This window comes from Neofelis nebulosa, chromosome 2 (genome assembly GCF_028018385.1).
Source record: "Neofelis nebulosa isolate mNeoNeb1 chromosome 2, mNeoNeb1.pri, whole genome shotgun sequence".
In the NCBI taxonomy this organism is placed as follows: Eukaryota; Metazoa; Chordata; class Mammalia; order Carnivora; family Felidae; genus Neofelis; species Neofelis nebulosa.
The window spans coordinates 160963338-160983400 of NC_080783.1; positions in this window are offsets into that span (position 1 = coordinate 160963338).

A 20063-nucleotide genomic window follows, 5' to 3' on the forward strand; every position below is an offset into this window, starting at 1 on the left:
CTTGGGGACCTCTATCTGCAAGGCCTCAGATAACCAGTGTCCCTGAAAGGAACTGATGGGCCTTGGGGCTCTTCAGGGTGGCTCCCTGGAACCAACTGTCTATTGGAACCCTGGAGCCTCGGGAAACTTTGGAAAACTCAGGTAACTAAAAAGCCGGTTCATTTCCTTCTTGATATTGGAGCCACCTTTTCTGTCCTCCTTTCCACTCCAGGCCAACTATCCAAATGCAGCATAATGATTAGAGGTGTCTCCAGAAAACTTGTAACTAAATTTTTTTCTCAGCATCTGGGGTTCATATAAGGAAAACTCATTTTTTCTCATTCTTTCTTGATAATACCAGAGAGCCTTACTCCCTTGCTAGGAAAAGACATTCTAATTGAATTAGAGACTATGGTGCTACTAACTCCAGGACAGACAAGCAATTATGTGAGTTTTGGGGAATTACTGGATATTGTAGGCTATAGATACCAGGGTTCAGGAAAATAGCTTGCACACTGTATCAATTATTAAAGGAGACTCAATTCCACCTACTCTCCAAAGGAAATAAAATAGGGTCTGACTCATGGACACTGTCTCCAGCCCTGGGGTGGTTACAAACAGGGCAGGGGCAATTACTATCACCTAGCTCAAAGAGCTAAAATATCATTAAAGCACTGCATCAGGCCTTTCATTTAGGGAGGGATGAAACTTATCAAATGGCCCAAAGGATGTTCACTGGGAAAAATTTGTCAAGGGCAGTTCAGCAAGTGGCATCAGCCTGTGAAGTATGTCTTAGAAACAATCCTCTCAACCACAAACTTGCTCTCCCAGGCAATTAGGACACTGGATGCTATCCAGGGAAGACTGACAATTAGGTTTCACTCATATGCCAAGGTCAAAGGAATTCCAACATTTGTTGGTATGGGTTGATACTTTTACTAATTGGGCAGAGGCCTTCCCCTAAAAACAAAACAGAACAAAAGGCACAAGAAGTAATAAAATCTCGGCATTATAAAATAATATCCAGGTTCAGCTTGCCTAAAAATTTGCAAATTAACAACGGTAAACGGCTACCTTGACTTTTTCTCTGGTAAGACTCCCAGCTTTTGAAAAAGTTTTACACCTCGAAATAAATCAGACTGTTTATACTCAGCAAAACTCTAAATAACACCTTACAAACATTAGGTGATTTAAATAAAAATAAATAAATAAAGTTAGGGCTTGACTCCTGGAGAATAGAGCCACCAATGATTACTTACTGCTCCCGCATCACCTGGATTATGCGAGATTCAATATATGTGTTGTTTCAATATAACTGATAATTCTCACAGAGTCTCAGAACTGATAGGTGACATTTGGGCATAACTGGACAAAGTCAGGGTCTCTTCTGGACTGTTTGACTGGTTTGGGAACTGGGGACATTATCTTAAGATGTCATCTTGTTGTTCAATATAATCTTTGTTTTTTTCTTTGTGTCTGTCAATGTTTGTGCCGTCTCATGCCTGCCAGCCTTCCTGTAGAACCATATTGTGGGCCAGTCTACTGACCCTTGGGTAGTCTCTAACTGCTGTACCCCCACACAATCCCTTATCAGCTTGAAGGAGCCAGAATGGTTATCATCCCTGTTCCCCAACAGCAGTTAGAGGCCCTATTCCAGAGGGAGGAAAGAATGGGGGGAAAGTTAACATTAGGCAGGGAGAGATAAGGAAGGCAGACTGCAGTTACAAGTGGAAGGCTAAAGAAGCAAATGGGGTTCTCCCCTTATGAAATCCTTTATAGGAGTCCTATTCCCCCCCAACCCCATTATCAAGGCATAAGGGGGGATCTAAATGAGTTAGGCAATTTAACCCTAAGGCAACAGACGCAGGCCCTTGGCTCCACCCTAACTACCTTACACCACTGGGTTTAGGGAATGATTACCCATGAGTCTGACTTCAGATGCTTACCCCTTTAAATGAGGAGATGCTGTATGGGTGAAGGAATGGAATGCTCAACCCCTAAAAGCCCTCTGGAGGGGCCCGTTCACTGCCATTTTGTCCACCCCTACTGCAGTAAAGGTAGCCAGAGTGGGTCCCTGGATTCACCACAGCAGAGTGAAACTGGCATCTCGAAACTGGGAGTGCATTCCTGATCCATCAATGCTGTGCAAGCTAACCATATGGAAGAAGCAGTCTGCAACTCCAGAGGCTCTGGGAGACTGCAGCTCTGCTTTAGTCACTCTGGAAGCTGACTAATCTACGCATGGCTGAGGCTTGAGGAATCGACTATCCGGTGGAACAAATTGACGGTCTTTATTTTCTCTGTTTCCTTACTGTGATGCACTGTCACCCGTTGTTATTGTGATTCTTGCTCTACTCTTCACCACAGGATTGGCAGAGGCTGCCCCAGCCAGGTGGGAATGTGGTGAGAGGTTTCTGTTAGCACTCACCTTCCTTTTGTGGATAGGATGTTTCACTGGTATTAGTTGCTTCTAATCTGGACCCCTTCTGTAGATGTAGATTCCTCATCATGTGACCCATGTATTTGCGTAACCAGGTCAGGCCAGGGAGTTGCTTGGAACTTATTATACCATACCCACTTCTCATGCCAGGGAGAAGATCCTGAGGACAGACATACACAATAAGACCACCTTTCTATCTGCCAACAGGAGAGTCAATACACTTGTTTCGACCCACAGTACTCTCCAATGGAGGAATGGTTAGAGGTAGGGAGTCATCCCAAGACAGGCACCACTGGTGTGCGCCAGCCAATTAACAAAACTCAAATTACCAATCCAAACCGGCTGGCATATATATTCTTTGATGTATATACAGCCATAGGTGACACATTGCCATATGATTTGCTATGTGGAGGTCTGACATGGGAATGAGAGTACTTACTTAATTATAAATACATGTGTAAGGGATCTGGTGTGGTTCCTGGCCCCAGACACCTGAATTCTTCTGTCTTTATTGGAGCTGTGTCACATGGGCCACCTGGCAGACTAAAGATTCCAAAAGGCTGTGGCTGAATCAAATTGCCAGTCAGAAACATGTAACCCCATTAATTTTACCATTCTTGACCCAGGAGACTCAAAATGGAAAACAGACTGCCAGATTGGTATACTTACCTATAGGCAGTGCACAGACTGAGGAACCATGTTGTATTTTAAGAGAGTTGCTGTCACAGATAAGGCCATGACCCACCAGGTCTTTCATTCCTTTTATGAAGAAATGGAAAAGGGCCCTCCTCCTGTCTCTGTCATGACAAAAAATCTGTTTCTACTCTTGAAGGACTATAGCCCAGACTCTAAAGGTCTCTTCTTGTTACGTATGCAGGGGACCAACATGGGGGATCCATGGCTAAAGCATTAGATCCCTGTGCACCTTATAATGGAACAGAATATGCCAGTTGTACTACCAAGGTTTGGCTCCTCAAAACCTCAATTATTGGGGAAAAAAAACTGCCTTGCCCAGTGGGGAAGGAAGTTCACTGTTGGAAGCTTAATATGCCTAGGCATATTTATAAAGATTTTATAAATCAACCACTCGGGAAACCCAATGGTGGGGGTCCCCACAGCACCTTGAGCCAGATCCCCACCCTGTGTCTAACTTCTCTCATCTCCAAGAGGATTGGGATAATGTCAATGCAGCCATTGAATGGTGGGTCCCAGGTGGACTATACTGGATATGTGGAAGGACAGCCTATACGTACTTCCTTCAAGCTGGTCAAGGTCATGTGTGCTGGGAACTATATTCATCCATCTTTCTTTTTGCTCCCACTTGCCAAAGGGAAACATCTGGGAGCCCAAGTGTATGGGGACCGGGAAACTCAAAGAAAATGACGTGCCCTACAAATTGGCATTTGGAAAGATGATGAATGGCTTCCCGAGCATATAATCCAGTAATATGGCCCTGCCACCTGGGCAGAGGATGCGTCCTCGGGCTACCACACTCCCATTTACATGCTAAACCACATAATCAGACTGCAAGCAGTTATAAAAATCATAACCATAAAAACTGCCAGAGCTCTTAACTTACTAGCCAAGCAGCAAGACAAAATGTGCAGTACTATATATCAAAATTGCTTGACCTTAGATTACTTGCTTGCTTCTAAGGGAGGAATTTATGGAAAGTTTAACCTAAGGAGCTGCTGCCTACAAGTAGATGATGAAGGAAAAGTCATAGAGGAGATCATAGATTGAATGAGAAAGGTTGCTCATGTCCCAGTCCAGACCTGGAAAGGTTGAAACCCCAGGGAGTTATTTGGAGGATGTTTTTCAACTCCCAGGGGATTCAAACCCTCAGAGGTATTATTCTCTTGATTTTGGGAGCTTGCTTAATCATACCTTTCTTAGCTCCCCCTGGTTATACTGTTTGTCTCCAGCCTCATTGAGGCAATGGTCAAAAGGAAAATGGCCATGCATGTGATGATGTTATGGAAACATAAACCTCTAAACCAAGATGATACTCTTTGACCCAAAATAGGGGGTCTGAGCGTCAAAGTGGTGATTGTGATAGAGCCCATCCCTAAAGAATGTGGTGGAGGTCTTCTAAGAACAAATGAAAGTGATGTATAAGGTGGCCCAATCAACTCTACATGTATGCATAACTCTGACACGACTCTGTAACTTGGACTGTGTCCAATTAGATTATATGTGTCACCATATATGAGAGACAAAGAAGTAGAAATTGCATAAAAGGCTACACCCCACTACACTCAAGGCTTAGCCTTTTTGGGGTCTTAGCCCGCTGAGCCCGTGCCAGCACAAATAAAATTGCCTCCTGGAAAGAAGAGCCTTGGTGTCGTGTCTCTCTGTGCAAGAATCCTGCTACAGTTTAGAGTCCTTCTAAATTTCTTCTGAATTCTTTACTCCCCGTGTCCAATCCATTGAGATGTCTTGGTACTACCTACTTCCACTAAGTCCCAAATCCATGTACTTTTTCCCATTTCCATTTTGGTCCTAGCTACTATCATTTCTTACCTAGACTGTGGTAGTCACTTCCTCACTGATGTACCAGTGGTTACTCTTACCCCTTACCCCATACTTTATTCATTTACAGAATATTTTTTTCTAAAATCCACACATATGATCATGTCACCTTCTGTTTAAAGCCTTCCAGGGGCACCTGGGTGGCTCGGTCAGTTAAGCGTCCGACTTCAGCTCAGGTCATGATCTCACAGTCTGTGAGTTTGAGCCCCGCGTCGGGCTCTGTGCTGACTGCTCAGAGCCTGGAGCCTATTTCAGATTCTGTGTCTCCCTCTCTCTCTGCCCCTCCTCTGTTCATGCTCTGTCTCTCTCTGTCTCAAAAATAAACGTTAAAAAAAAATTTAAAGCCTTCCAGTGGCTTCCTGTTGAGTTTAGGTTATAATCCAACGTACTTGCAATGGCCTATGTTATCTGGCCCAGCCTTCCTCTCAGACTTCACGCAATATTAGCCTGATTTTACACAGAATTCTCCAGTTGCACAGGCCTTTTACTTGTTTCTCAAATCCTCTAATCTTACTCTTATCTCAGGGCATTTGCACCTGCTGTGCTCTCTGCTTGTTAAGTTCTTCCTCCAGATAATTTCATGGCTGGATCTTACTAATCATTTAGATGTCAGGCTTCTCGGGTCTAATATGAGAAATCCATAGTCTCCATTGCTTTGTCATCTTACTATTTTTCCACCTTCCTGACACTGTTTTTTGAAATCATCTTATTTTTCCCCATCTATTCCCCTTCCCCATAAGAATAACATTCAGAATGATACAGACTTTGTCAATACTCTTCACTGTTATAATTCCAAACCTAGTCAAAGTACATATTTCAACTTATTTCATGCCAGATAGGTAGAATCATAGGAAATGCATGATTAATTCTCATTTGCAATTTTCGAGCTGAATATCACTCATCTGATTTGGACTTCTGAAACATTTTCCTCAACTCAATGCTATATTGGAAAATAAAGTTGAATAGGCCTGGTCTAAAATTCTGGTTCCACTATTTACTGGGCTTGTGACATAGGGCTCTTTGATTCAATGTCTTCGTCAGCATACTTCCTAAAACTAAGAATACTAGCATTAATACTAGGAATAGTAATACTATCTACATAAACATAATAATATGCATAATATATACATAATAATATCAAATGGCTGGCACTCTCTCTGGCATTCAATACTTCAAAGTTATTTTTGTGTTTGATGTCACAGGAGAGATTCAGAAAAGAAATACCAAAGACTAGTCCTAGAAAGATAGCCCAAGAAGGCTCAGTAGTGAAGGAGAGATACAAGTTGGGTTGAAAGGATGTCCATACAGATTGGAATGAGAAATTTTCAGTAGTGAGAACTGCTAATAGGCACACCGATGTGGGAAATAAAAGACTTATTTTGTATATTAAGAGTACAAAGTTTTCTCCAGATTAGAAGAGTTTATTAGAGTAGTAATATAAAAATATTTGTGGGAAAGATGGCAAAAAAAATGTAGAGATTCTTCATTCTCAAGCCTAATCTACAACTTAGAATTTGCTAATGTGCTTTCTCTACAAAATAGGTAATAACTTGAATTTTGAATTTTAATAGATCCATGTATTAATTTTCTTCCTGGATTCACATTAATAAACTATGATGTGTTATCAGTAATGTGTTAGTAATTAGTTACAATTTATTGTAAGTATTATTAATGGATTATACTCTATTAAAAGATATCACAAATATATATGTGATATGTATTATGTAGGTGTGTGTATACATATACATGTATACTACCCAAATGTAAGAGATGGATTCTAGTTGCTAAGGGAACATAAATTTTGAATATGCAAATCCAAGACTGGATCTCTTGAGTAAATATTCAGATTCAATTGCAGTTAATTCTTGGTTATTTTGGATATCAGTTCATACAGTATCCATGGCTACTGTTTCATTTTTGGACTCATTTTGGTCAGGTATTGCTAAACACAACTCATGACTTGTTTGCATTTTATGGAAAGCATATTAATTATCGGGATCTGATGTTTTACATATTTACTTCCTCTTTTTTTTTTTCCCTCCTTAAGAAACAGAATAGAAATAATAGTTTTAGTTGTGGTATTTTTAAATAAAATATTAAGATTAAATTTTTGGCCATTAGCTTGGGGAATAGAGAAAGGGAGTAACTAGATTTGAGATGCCTTAGGTGCCAGATATGGAACTAGTTGTTGCCTTCACTCATTATTTTAATTTAGTTTTTAAAGCTCTGATGATGTGAACATACCCATACTTAAAAAAATAATAATATATGAGTTTATGGGTTCAGAGGAAGAATCCATAGAAGGCTTTCAGGCTTTTTTTCCCCTCTGAATAATCGTTATAATTCAGATAATGTATCAATTTATAGATTTAATAAGAAATCTCTATTGAAGTGTAATACGAGTGGGAGTGGGGGAAAGAAATTGACCCTGAGACAAGTGAATATTCCCAGGATGTCAGAGACATGAAAATATCTGGGTTACAATATACCTACGAGAGGATTTTGAGGAGTATGGAGGAATGTAATCACAATAGATAGAGGTAACTGCTTATTCTTCCTGGGACTTCAGTCGAGTCACTGCAACAGAGGGTGAATATCTCGATTGAGAATAAGATTAGGTAGGACAATGGCTAAGTAGCTGCAAAAAGAAACCAAAAACATGGTGCAATGCAGTAGAAACTTGTTTCTTATCCTAAAAATTTTGTTCCACAAGGACTACAGAGATCTGGGTTTCTTATATTCTTTTCTTTGCTCCATCATCTTCTGGGGAATTTTCCACATCTGCTTGGTTGCAGCTATGCTTATGCCATGTCTGTGCTTCAGACTATAGAAAAGGGGAAAAATGGAGTCTGGGGCAAAGCACTTCCCTTTAAGCATCTGAGGTATCAGTTGCATTTATTATTTTTTGTTTCATTCCATGGGTGAGAACTTAGTCCTCTGACATATCGAGTTGCAAAAGAGACTAGGAATTGCTAAACTAATTGGGTAGCCATATGTCCCACTGAAACTTAATTACTGTGGAGGAAGGAGCTAATGGATTTAGGGTGACAATCTGTGGTCTGCCCCCAAAACATTGATATTCTTCCCATTGATTTATAAATGCAAGGAATTTCTAGCAGGCACCAAGGACTAATGCCTAAATATTTCTTACTTCTTAGAAGGCAATCCTGCCTCAAGATACTTCTGGCATATATAACCAATCTCTACATGAACTTAACTATTCAAAAATCTCTTTTATTTTAGTAAAAATCATGTCATGAAAATAATTTGTCCTCTTCTGCCTCTCTTCATTCCAAGTTCATATTTTACTATGTATGACTCCTGCTATATGGTATGCTCCAATGGTTCTTGAATATCTGGAGATCTATGGCCAATTTCCCCAACATCATCTGATAAGTATTGGCAACTATTCCTATATAGAGAAAACAAATAGTCTCAAGACTTAAATCTGGCTTTATTCCAATTTTAAAATTGCCTACTTATAATTCTATCTAAATAATATCACATAATACTAGTACATGGTGATAGACATGTTGGTTGAAAATATCTGTGCAGTTTTTCACTTTTCATAGTCATTTCATATGTAGCCAACTCTAAAGTTTAGCATAAGGAAATTTTCTTCTAAAAGATATCTTAAAATAAATGTGACACATGCAATTCAACCATTACAAAAGTTGTGCAATGGAAAATACTCTTCTGCTATCCCAGACTCTCAGCTGTACAACATAAAGACAAATAATTTCAATAGTTTGGTGATTTTCAAAGCAGATGCATTTTCATGGTACATGTGCATACCAATCATCTTTAATGAAATGCAGGAACATACCATTGGCATTATTCTGTACCTGGCTTCATTTTATTTCACTTAAATCACATATATTATAATGCCATTAGATCCAACTCATTTTTACCCTAAGGACTTACACTATTATTTTATGTATAGATTTTATGTATAAATGTACCATCATATATATAACTAGTCCCTATTGATGGGTTTCTAGATGTTTCCAGATATTTACTCTTATGTATAGATCTGCCATTTACATCCCATGCATAAATATTCGGGTACATGTGCAAATATACTTGTAGGAGAGATTCTTAAAAGAATTACTGTTACATAGTTTCCTTTTATTCTTTCTTTCCTTATTCACTTAGAGTTACAAAAAATATAAGGTAATATAAGACATAAATATAGTGTTGTATATAGTGTTGCAAATCTACCTATCATCTATATTACCTAGCTAGCTATCATCTATCTATCACTTCTATCAATCATCTATCTATCATCTATCTATCTATCTATCTATCATCTATCTACATAATGTTAATCCCTTTATCTCCTCTACATTCTGGCCTAGGACAGAGTGCTTTCACCATCCATCACACCCTTTGGTAAACCATTGTTTATGGCTGATTGCTCCCAGGGGGATGGTTTCCTTTTAGACACTCCTTTAAAACAGTCTCCTATTCCTGAAATATGCAGCTATTTACATTTTTATCTGCCCATGTCTGGACCTAGACTCATTTTTCAATTTTGGCTGTGATAGTGGAGTTCTGTCCTTGTCATTTTCACTCTCCATGACATTGTTTTCTTTTAAATAAGGGAGTGAGAATAAGTTCTTGGTAGTTCTTTAATAAAATCCCATCTTTGTTTTAACCTAAAAAAATACAGTTGCTCTTAGTTTTCAGCAAGTATACAGATTTTGTTTTCACCTTTTTCATGGATTTCTGGTCACTCCCTTGTGAATCTGAAAATGAATCAGATTCTATTTTAGAAGATAGAAAATCAGTTTTTAACTCTTCTAGTGATTTTCTTTAAGTTTTTAAAGTGAATATGCCCAATGTGTATGTTTATCAAATCATCATACTGTGCACTTCAAATATCTCATAATTTTATTTGTCAATTATACCTCAGTAAAGCTGGAAAAAAGTACAGTGCATATGTTCAATTCAACCTATTTCTCTACTTACCAAAGTACAAAACAAAATAATAGCTTTTGTCTCATGTTTTTTGTCTCATATCAATAGATAATTTGATATACTTTTTTCTGATTCTCCTCTCTCATAATTTCCAGATTTATAAATAATAAAACCACATTATTCTTGTATATTTAAAAATCGTAACAAGTATTAGAGAATTAGAACCTTCACTTAGCTTTTTCAGAGAGTTGTATAAATGCTTAATTTTCAAAGTATCAAACAATGATGTCTGTGTTTAGAATTTGTCTTAGCATAAGGATGTTGTTATTGTTGTTACCATTATCTTCATCCATTTTCTTTACCTCTTTAGCATCACCATTGTATTTGATATGATTGATTTTATTTCTGTTGTTCTATTTTCTTCCTTTGGAAACTATTATTCTTAGTTTGGATTTATAGTCATTGTTCTTACTTATCACCTTTATTCTTAGAATTTTAGTTTCTCTCTTCCTTGTTTTTCTTCCCCTTAAATTTTGATAGAGATTGTCATGTTTCCTGATCACCAGTGACTTGATGTTCTCTCTAATCCTGATGTATACCTTATATCTAAAATGTATATTACATTAAAATACATATACTTTAAATTTTGTATTTCACTTTAGGTACCTTAAAAAATGTCCTATATTCTGTAATGTTCCTTTTCACCTTTTAATATTGTTCTATCTTCATGTCTATCTATGTCCTTGTATAGAGCCTATTCTTTCTAAGTTTTTCACCCCACCGCCAGGATAATTAACTGGTGACTTATAAAATTTCACTTTTTAAATGAAACATTGTTTTCAGAAATACATTCTTATACTGTGACTTCCTGATAATGTTCTTTTATCTCTTTTGCTGTGTTTTTTTTTATGGACACCATTTTTCTTCTCTATTAATCTTCAAAGTGGAAGAGATATTTATAGGTCCAGTGTTTTCATGTCAGGTCTTGATGCCTCTGTCATTGCCCACTCGCATCTGCTACCCCCTTGCACTCAAACTCAAAGATGAAAGCCAGGTTGGTTATGTCTCCATAATCTCCGTCATGATCTGCAAACACTCAGGTATGTTTTCAGGATCTGGGCTGAATAATCCCTCTTTCATGTTCTCTGTCTCATCTAGAAAGTATAGTGAAAGGATAAATGCAGTCTCCTACATGCAAAGCTCTCAACACCCACTTTAACTTTCATACATTTTTTTAGATAACACCTCAAATACAACATAGCCCTACCTCATCATTCTATGTAATGATTTTAAGCCTAATGGCAATTATACTCTCTGAATGCAAGGAGGAAAAGCACTGCAGATGAGACAGGAAGAGTTGACCAAACTCTCTTTGGCAGCCTTAGAATGTTGTCCAGGGGGAACGACTGACTTTTATCTGGTCAGTAGGGCTTCTTGCCCTCGTCTTAGGTGCACTTACTGGATAGTGGCACTATGCTACATTGTTTGATGTCTTCTTGCCTCTTCTCATTTGCAGTTGGTAGCATGTGTTTTATAGTCCAAAAATGTGTTTTTTTAATGTCCTCCTGTCAGAATATTGGATATTTCTGCAGGATTATGTCATGTGGCTTTTTACATTTTTAATGTTTTTAAATTTTTAAATTTTTAATATTTCTTATTTTTGAGAGAAAGGGGGGAATGGGGGAGGGGCAGACAGAGAGGGAAACACAGGATCTGAAGCAGGCTCCAGGCTCTGAGCTGTCATCACAGAGCCTGAGTGGAGCTCCAATTCATGAATCCCAAGATCATGACCTGAGCTGAAGTCGGATGCTTAACTGATTGAGTCACGCAGGCACCCCGTGGCTTTTTTTTTTTTCTTAATCAATACTTTCACAATGAGTGGATGTCTTCTTCTCTCTTTTTTTTAAGTGTATTTATTTTTGAGGGAAAGAGAGAGCACAAGTGAGGGAGGGGCAGAGAGAGAGAGAGACAGAGAGAGAGAGAGAATCCCAAGCAGATTCTGCACTATTAGTGTGGAGCCTGAAGCAGAGCTGGATCCCACAAACCATGAGCTCATGATCTGAGCATAACTAAGTGTCCGATCCTTAATCACCCAAGTGCCTCTTTTTTTCTTAATATAACAGGTAGGGTGACCTATTTGGATCAATTCACTAGGAACTTTCCTGATTTTAGCATGCATCTCGGGAACTCCCTCAGTGTGGCAAACTGGAACAGCTGGTCACCTTAAAATTTCAGCTTCTTAATCTTGCAAAATTTTAGTTTTGGTCGATGTATTCCATTGCTTTAAAACTTTCTAGAGTTCCCTATTTTCTTCCAGTAAAGCTGTTTCTTTCACTAAACCACTCCATGATGATTTGGTGTCCTTTCTGCATTTATTCATGCTGCTGTCTCTAATTACCATCTTTATCTGGCTAATGACATATTTTAGCATTTTATGCTTTTCCGAATATGCCAATTTGTTTAATGTCATCGAAATCTTTTCATTATTTGTTTGTAACATTGTCTTATGCTTTAACAAAATTTCTGTGTCTGTGGTTGTAGTTTCTATTCTGAATTTCCTATTTTGTTGTGTTTTTCTTAGTTTTTTACAGGAAGCTTCTTTTTTTTTTTAGGTTTATTTATTTATTTTGAGAGAGACAGAGACGGCATGAGTGGGGGAGGGGTATATAGAAAGGGAAGGAAAGAGAGAGAGAGAGAGAGAGAGAGAGAGAGAGAATCCCAAGTAGGTTCTCTCCCCACAGCCAGTGCAGAGCTGATACAGGGCTCAAACCCGTAAAACTGCGATATCATGACCTGAGTCTAAACTGAGAGTTGGACACTTAACTGACTGAGACACCCAGGTGCTCCTAGAAGCTTCTTTTTTATTAGTCTTTTTGAGTACATTTTTTCATTATTTTAAATATTCAAAATTCTGTGTCTTCTTCCAATTCATATTTATCTGCTATATTTTTTATTCCTTTGCTTTCCTTCTTTTTGTGTTTGTCTTAAGTGTTTCTTCTAAAAACAACATATAGCTGGATCTTGTTTTTTCTTAAATCCAACTTGAGAACGTTTATCTTTTAATCATCAAGATTAATATACACAGAATTGTAATCACTGATGTGTTAGGACTTTCCCTTGTATTTTAGTGTAACTTAAAAAAAATATGTTTATTTATTTTTGAAAGAGAGAGAGAGAGAGACAGAGTGTGAACAAGGGAAGAACAGACCAAGAGGGAGACACAGAATCTGAAGCAGGCTCCAGGTTCTGAGCTGTCAACATAGAGCCCAATGTAGGCCTTAAACCCACAATGGTGAGATCATGACATGAGCTGAAGTAGAAAGCTTAAATGACTAAGCCACCCAGGTGTCCCTTATTTTAATTTTTAATTTAACATACTTTATTTTCCTGTTGAAAATTTTCATTTTGAAATATCAATTATATGAACCATGTTTTCTTTTTTCAATTTTTTTAAGTTTATTTATTTATCTGAGGGAGATATCATGAGCAGGGAGGGGCAGAGAGAGAGAGAGAGAGAGAGAGAGAGAGAGAATCTCAAGCAGGCTCTGTACTGTAAGCACTGAGTCAATATGAAGCTCGAACTCACAACCATGAGATCATGACCTGAGCCAAAACCAAGTGTTGGATGCTTAACCAATGAGTCACCCACACACCCCTCAATTTTTACATTATTGATTTTCTGCTATTCTTTTATATAATATTAGCCATCTCTAGATAAACACAAAACAGGGTATGGAATTATACTCATCTGGTTGACTTTATGCATAGGAACAATATCTTTTCCTATTCTAAGAGTCCTTCTGGGGCACCTGGGTGGTTCAGTCAGTTAAATGTCTGCCTTTGACTCAGGTCATGATCTCATGGTTCCTGAGTTTGAGCCCCACATTGGGCTCTCTGCTGTCCACACAGAGACTACTTTAGATCCTCTGTCTGCCTCTCTCTCTCTGCCCCTACCCCACTTGCAACCCCCCTCAAAAAAACAAAATGAAAACAAAAAACAAACAAAGAGTCCTTCTATTACTGCTATTCTAGGCTAACCCACTCACTATTCTACAATAAACTCTTTCACCCACACCCCAGAATAAACTTATTCAGTTTTTTTGTTTGCTTGTTTTTTGTTTTTAATTTCAGCATTGTACTCATACAGGGAAGAGTCAACTAGGTCCCAGCTGCTAGAACTACACAGTTTGGGCCATGAGGAATGGACAGACAGTAGGCAACCAGTCTGCACTTATCGATGTTTTCTGACCACTCTTCCCAGTCTACCCATGCACCTACTCTAGTTTGCCTGCTACCTCCTTTGCTGTTACTACTGTATACCTAATAACAGACAGGTGGACGTCTATTGTGTTGGGGGTTGGGGAGAGCTGCCAGCGCTTCTGATTTTTGGCGGTGAGCTTTTGTATAGCTATTCAGCAATGCTCCCCAGTACCACTACCATTTGGAGAGCTCTAGTCTGGAAAATATGAGTTGAATTCTCACCCTTAATGGCCAAGATGCTTTTCACCTTTGGCCCACGAAAGAGCCTTTCCAAATTATATTCTTATACCCTGGAAAAACCGAAGGCAAAGTAAAAAAGTTGGGGTCCTGGCTGGCTCAGTCAGAAGAGCATGTGACTCTTGATCTTGGGGTTGTAAGTTCAAGCCCCACATGAGGTATAGAGATTACTTAAATAAATATTTAAAAAAAAAAAAAAAGAAAGTAAAAGAGATGATTACAATCCCAACTCCAAGTTAACTGTCTTTGTCTCTTTTCTATGCCTAGATGGGTACCTGGTAAAATTCTTTATTGAACTTTCTAAGTTTTGTAAGCTTAGATTTTTTTTCAGTTTTTATGGTCATATCTGAGTATGGATCTGCATTAACTAAACTTGCTATATCATTTTTTTAACTCAGTGTTTTGTTATGAAGGTAGACATTTGCAGCTTATACTCAGTGCCTCATTTTTTTTTTTTTTATAATGCCAAAAAATGTCAGTTAGTGCCCCATTCAGTTATCTCTTTCTGGTTCAGCTTTCCCCATCTGACCTGGGATAGAGTTTCCTGTCTGTTCCATATATCCTATGCTTATCTCAATGTTAGTGTGTAAAACACTATAGGTGCTTCAATCTCTTCTAATTGACAGCATGTTCCTTGATAGAGTCAAAGAGTATCTGTCAAGTACATGCATAACACCTAGCAAATTTCCCAGCACAAAATTCGCTTAATTTCCCTACCAAATATGTCCAGGAAGGTAAATGGCAATTTACCCAGGACAAATAGATGTCTACCATTTTATGAAAAGTCCTGAAATGGAGAATTTATTTTTTTCACACTATGATTTCCCAAACTGGAAAATATTTCCTTAATTTTCAAGTTGTATAGCTAATATCTGCTCAAGTAAGTAGCACAGCATATACTGACTTATCATTGCTTCTAAAGGTTTATCTGAGAATGATGTGGCTATGAGTGAGAAGTATGGTTGATATGCATTTCCTACACAATAAAACAAGCCTTGTTAGGAGAAATGGGATAAAAAGAAACAGATTTAACAGAGACTGCTCCTCACAGAAAAATTAAAAGTAAACTTTATTAAAATCAGCTCTTGTTGTTAAAACTGGAAAGAATTACCGTGTACAAAGATGAGAGGGAGTCGAAAGTTATAAAAAAGGATAAAAAGCATGCAATGTTCAGAGATGTATTTACTCATCTCAATCTACTTTGCCAAGGAAGGGAGGAAATAGGAGTTTTAGAATGGCAAGCTTCAACTTGGCAATTCTCAATGTGAATTTTGACTAAATATGTTCTGAAAGTAGAACAAATTTATTTTCCAAGTATTTGATTTTTGTCTATGTTACAGATCCCACCCTTGTCCAGCCTCAGAAGGTCCAAGGAAAAAAGTGCTCTTATGAAGCCTAACCTGGGGCACCCAAAGGGCTCAGTTGGGTAAGCCTCTGATTTTGGTTCCCGTCATGGTCTCACAGTTCATGAGTTCGAGCCCCGTGTTGAGCTCTCTGCTGTCAACTGGGAGCCTGGAGCCTGCTTCAGATTCAGTGTCTCCCGCTCTCTGCCCCTCCCCCACTCATGCTCTGTCTCTCAAAAATGAATAAATGTTAAAAAAAAAAAAAAAAGAAAAGAAAAGAAAGCCTAACCTAATGGCTGTAATATCAGCTTCTATATGGTTCAATAAATTGTATAAAGTCAGAAGTGTTCTAAACACAGTCCTACTCCACTGGAACACTGATACTAGACAACACTAAAATACTTTCCAGTTGCTTTGGCCCCTATCACATTGTCTCAACCAATGTTTAGTGCATACTAACATTGTGTTTGACAAAGACAATAATGATATCTAACATGGCTCCAGAATCTATTTTTCAGAGGCTAACTGATCACTTTCAGATCTATAAATACTACAACCACTTTATTTTACCATAAAATAAGTAAATTAGCCAGCTGTAGCTTTAGTTGCTGAATTAATGCTTTGATTTGTTCGAATGAAATAATTTTAGCATTTTCCAGAGAAAGAAAAAACTATAAATGAATGTGAGCTCTAGCCTGCGGTGGCAATGTATGTTAATGGAGATGATTATACAAGTCACACTTCCCGTTTCACAGTGTCCAGGCCTTAACAAAGCCCGCATAAAATGCTTGTTGAAAATGTAAAGTTGCAGATTTATGTTTTGCTTTATTCTATTACCACCACAAATTTTGTTTTCTTTATTTTGCTCTCTTTGTTCATATTTGCAAGTGATAAATTTTGTATGTTTTACATTTTATGTTTGGTTTATCTATTTACTTTGTATTCATTTTCCATGTAGGATAGCATAAGTCTATAGAATAATAACATCTGATATTGAATTTTATATTGCTATTGGGCATATACTTCATAAGAAGTTTATGTGATCTCTAACTTAATCGCAGAAAAATATTGCTAAAGGGAAAGTTGGCTTCATAATAATGAGACCTATGCCTTCATAAAATGTATTTAACTCTAAACCTATTACATGGAATTAATATATAATTTTCATATTTTCTGCCAGAGTTAGATGAGATTTATTGTATACAACTATTGAATTTGAGCACAACTAATTATGTAAGTGAAGAAGTCTTTATATCATGTGATTTAAGCATAGCTAGATAAGTTATCAATGTCTTGATAATGTTATGGATACGCAGCAAATAAAGCAAACAAGTATTTCAGAAAAATACACTTTTATGCTATTTAAAAGTTAAGCCATAGAAATGAAACAGTGTGTTATGTGTTAGTTCCACCACCTGAAGTAGTAGTTGGTTCAGAGCAGATGAAAACCTATATGTTATAAACTTACAAAAAAAGCTTCTTGAAACATTCCATAAATCTATGGCTATATTCATCTTCTTTTGTGTTTCATCTAGGCCTGTAAAAAAGAGACGTATCACTTTCCCATTATAGTGCCATATTTGAAATGCTCCATTTATATTTTTAATGCCTTTCATATCTATTTCCTTATATAGTTTAATAGCATACTTAGGCTTTCTAGGCCAGGAAAAAGAAATAACTAAAGACAATAGAGTGCACTGCAGCTGACTGAATATCTGTATTTGAAATAGGCCAGTTAACACAGAAAACAATAGGTCTTTAGGAAAAGACCTACAAGTGTAATATATTTCTTTCCTTATTTCAGTTGTGCTTACAAAGATATTTGCTCCTAGTAATTGAGTTCAATAGATCTCCCCCAAACTAACTTCAAAATAAGTGATTAACTTTATTTTCCTCTCTGAGATCACTTCTTGCCCATCTTTTACATAAACAGTTGCCATGGCACACTTTAATAGTGCCTGCTTTAAATAGCCAGAACGTCTGGGATCTTTTCTTACTCATCCCTCTACATTTTCACAACATAGCTGAAGCTCCCGCGTAGTAATGTATCAAAAAACGCTATGCATTCACGTTTGCACATAAATTATTTCCCCAGAAGGCAAGAAGATGTTGCATATTGTAACAGTTGTAGCATATTTTTCACATTCACTAAAATATTAACCAAGAAGGAATTTATTGAGAAGAAACAAATATTAAAGCATCACTTTGGAATCAGAGTGAGAAAAATGCCCCAAATCCATATCTTTATCTTGATGAGATAACATGGACTATTGTCTAATAGATCTATACTCCAGGCCTTGTTTCTTAAACAAGAGCCTGTTCGATACGCCTGTTCGATACTGGTGGTCTCAGGTGACGTATAAAAGGGCTGATAGGCATTTTAGTGGTTTCAGAGAAAAATAAATTTTCACGGATACATATGATATGTAAATTTAATTATAATTTTACATACATTACCATTATATTATTAACAATCATAAAATCTGTAAAGGTTGGTGTTATTTTTCAAGAATGTTTTGCCTAACATTCAGTTGATAGAGCACAAAAATTCTAAATGAACATAATTTCATATGATTTGTGTTTGGCATTTTCATTAATTTAATTTCTTTGTTGTTATTTTTTTTTTACATTTATTTATTTTTGAGAGAGAGAGAGAGAGACAGAGTACAAGTGGGGGAGGGGCAGAGAGAGAAGGAGACAAAGAATCCAAAGCAGGCTGCAGGCTCCTAGCTATCAGCACAGAGCCCAACACGGGGCTCAAACTCACAAACCGTGAGATCATGACCTGAGCCAAAGTCGGATGCTCAACTGACTGAGCCACCCAGGTGCCCCTCATTAATTTAATTTCTATTTTATGATGATATTATATATTACATTACCATCGCATGTAGACCCTATGATGATCCCCAGTGATCTCTTAGTGTGCATGACATTGTGTAATTATTTCCCTTGGGAGCAGATGAGACCTATGGCTTGGGTCTAATAGAATATGCAAGGTGATAGGATGTCACTTTCACAATTAAGTGACTTTATATAAGACGCTATCTAAAATAGACTGGAAATAGGAATTCTTCTTGCAGGCCTGATGGAGCAACCTGGGGAAAAGCCCATATGACAAGGTACTGTGGGAAGCCTCTGGGAGCTGTGTGTGACCTCTAGAAATGGCAACTTGTAGCCTGTGGGCATCTATAGCCCTGAGTCATAGAGTAACAAGAAAATAAATTGTGTCGACAACCTGTGTGAGCAATAGAAATGGATTCTTTCCCAGTCACACTTTCGGATGAGAATGCAGCCCAGCTAATACTTTTATTGAAGCTTTGCGGAATCCTGAATGCAGACTTGGTCAAGTCATGTCCAAACTCCTGACCTACAGAAATTGTAAAATAAGGAGTGTGTCTTTTATAAAGCCCTTAAGGTAGTCATTATTTGTTACACAGCAATAGAAAATTAATAAAATCACTAATACACAATGATGTATCTATGGCTTAAAAATTGCTCACTGAAGAAGTCAAAGTAGCAATGTGATACTCAGAATTAAGTTGTAATAATAGTGGACAGGGCTGTATTACAGATATATAATGTAAATCCATTTGTGCTGAATAAGTGAGTATGATAGTTTAATGTATGTGTGCAAAAAAAAAAAAATAAATTTCTGTATATAATTTCATTGGAACAGTGATTAGTTTGCTCCAATCCAAAGTTTATTTTCTCTTATAAAAATTTTCCCCAAAATAGTACTACATTATCATGGATTATCAGGGATTTTCAAATTAAATATTGTAATTGTGGTAACCAATCAAATTGTTTTATTTTTTCCCAAACTGCAAATGAATATTTCTAGTTAAAGAAAAAGTTTTGTCAGTAAAATCAGAAAGAAGACCAAGTATAGAAGAATCATTCAAAGTTTCACTCCACATATAGCACTAATAGACATGATATAAACTACTGCCAAGAGTCTTAGAAAACCAGACAAATAATATGCTCAGAAAGAAAATAGAATTAGCAGTTGGCAGAATTCCTCTCTCAAATGGCATTCTTTGTCATTACACACTATCAGTGGCATATAATATACCAGAAAAATTAATAGTCCATATGTTTCTTAATAGATATGTCAATTTAGAGTTGTCTAAAACAACCAATATCAAAGTATAAATCAGCCCTGGGCATATGTTTGGAATCTATGTAAGAATGAATGACTTCTTTCTTAACTTTTTAGATTTAAATAATTTTAGATTTACAGAAGATTTACAAAGATTGCACCAAGAGCTCCTCTATATCACAGCTTCCATCTCATATAACAATGATAAATTATCAAAATTAGGAAAATAATGTCAGAAAAATATTAACTAAAT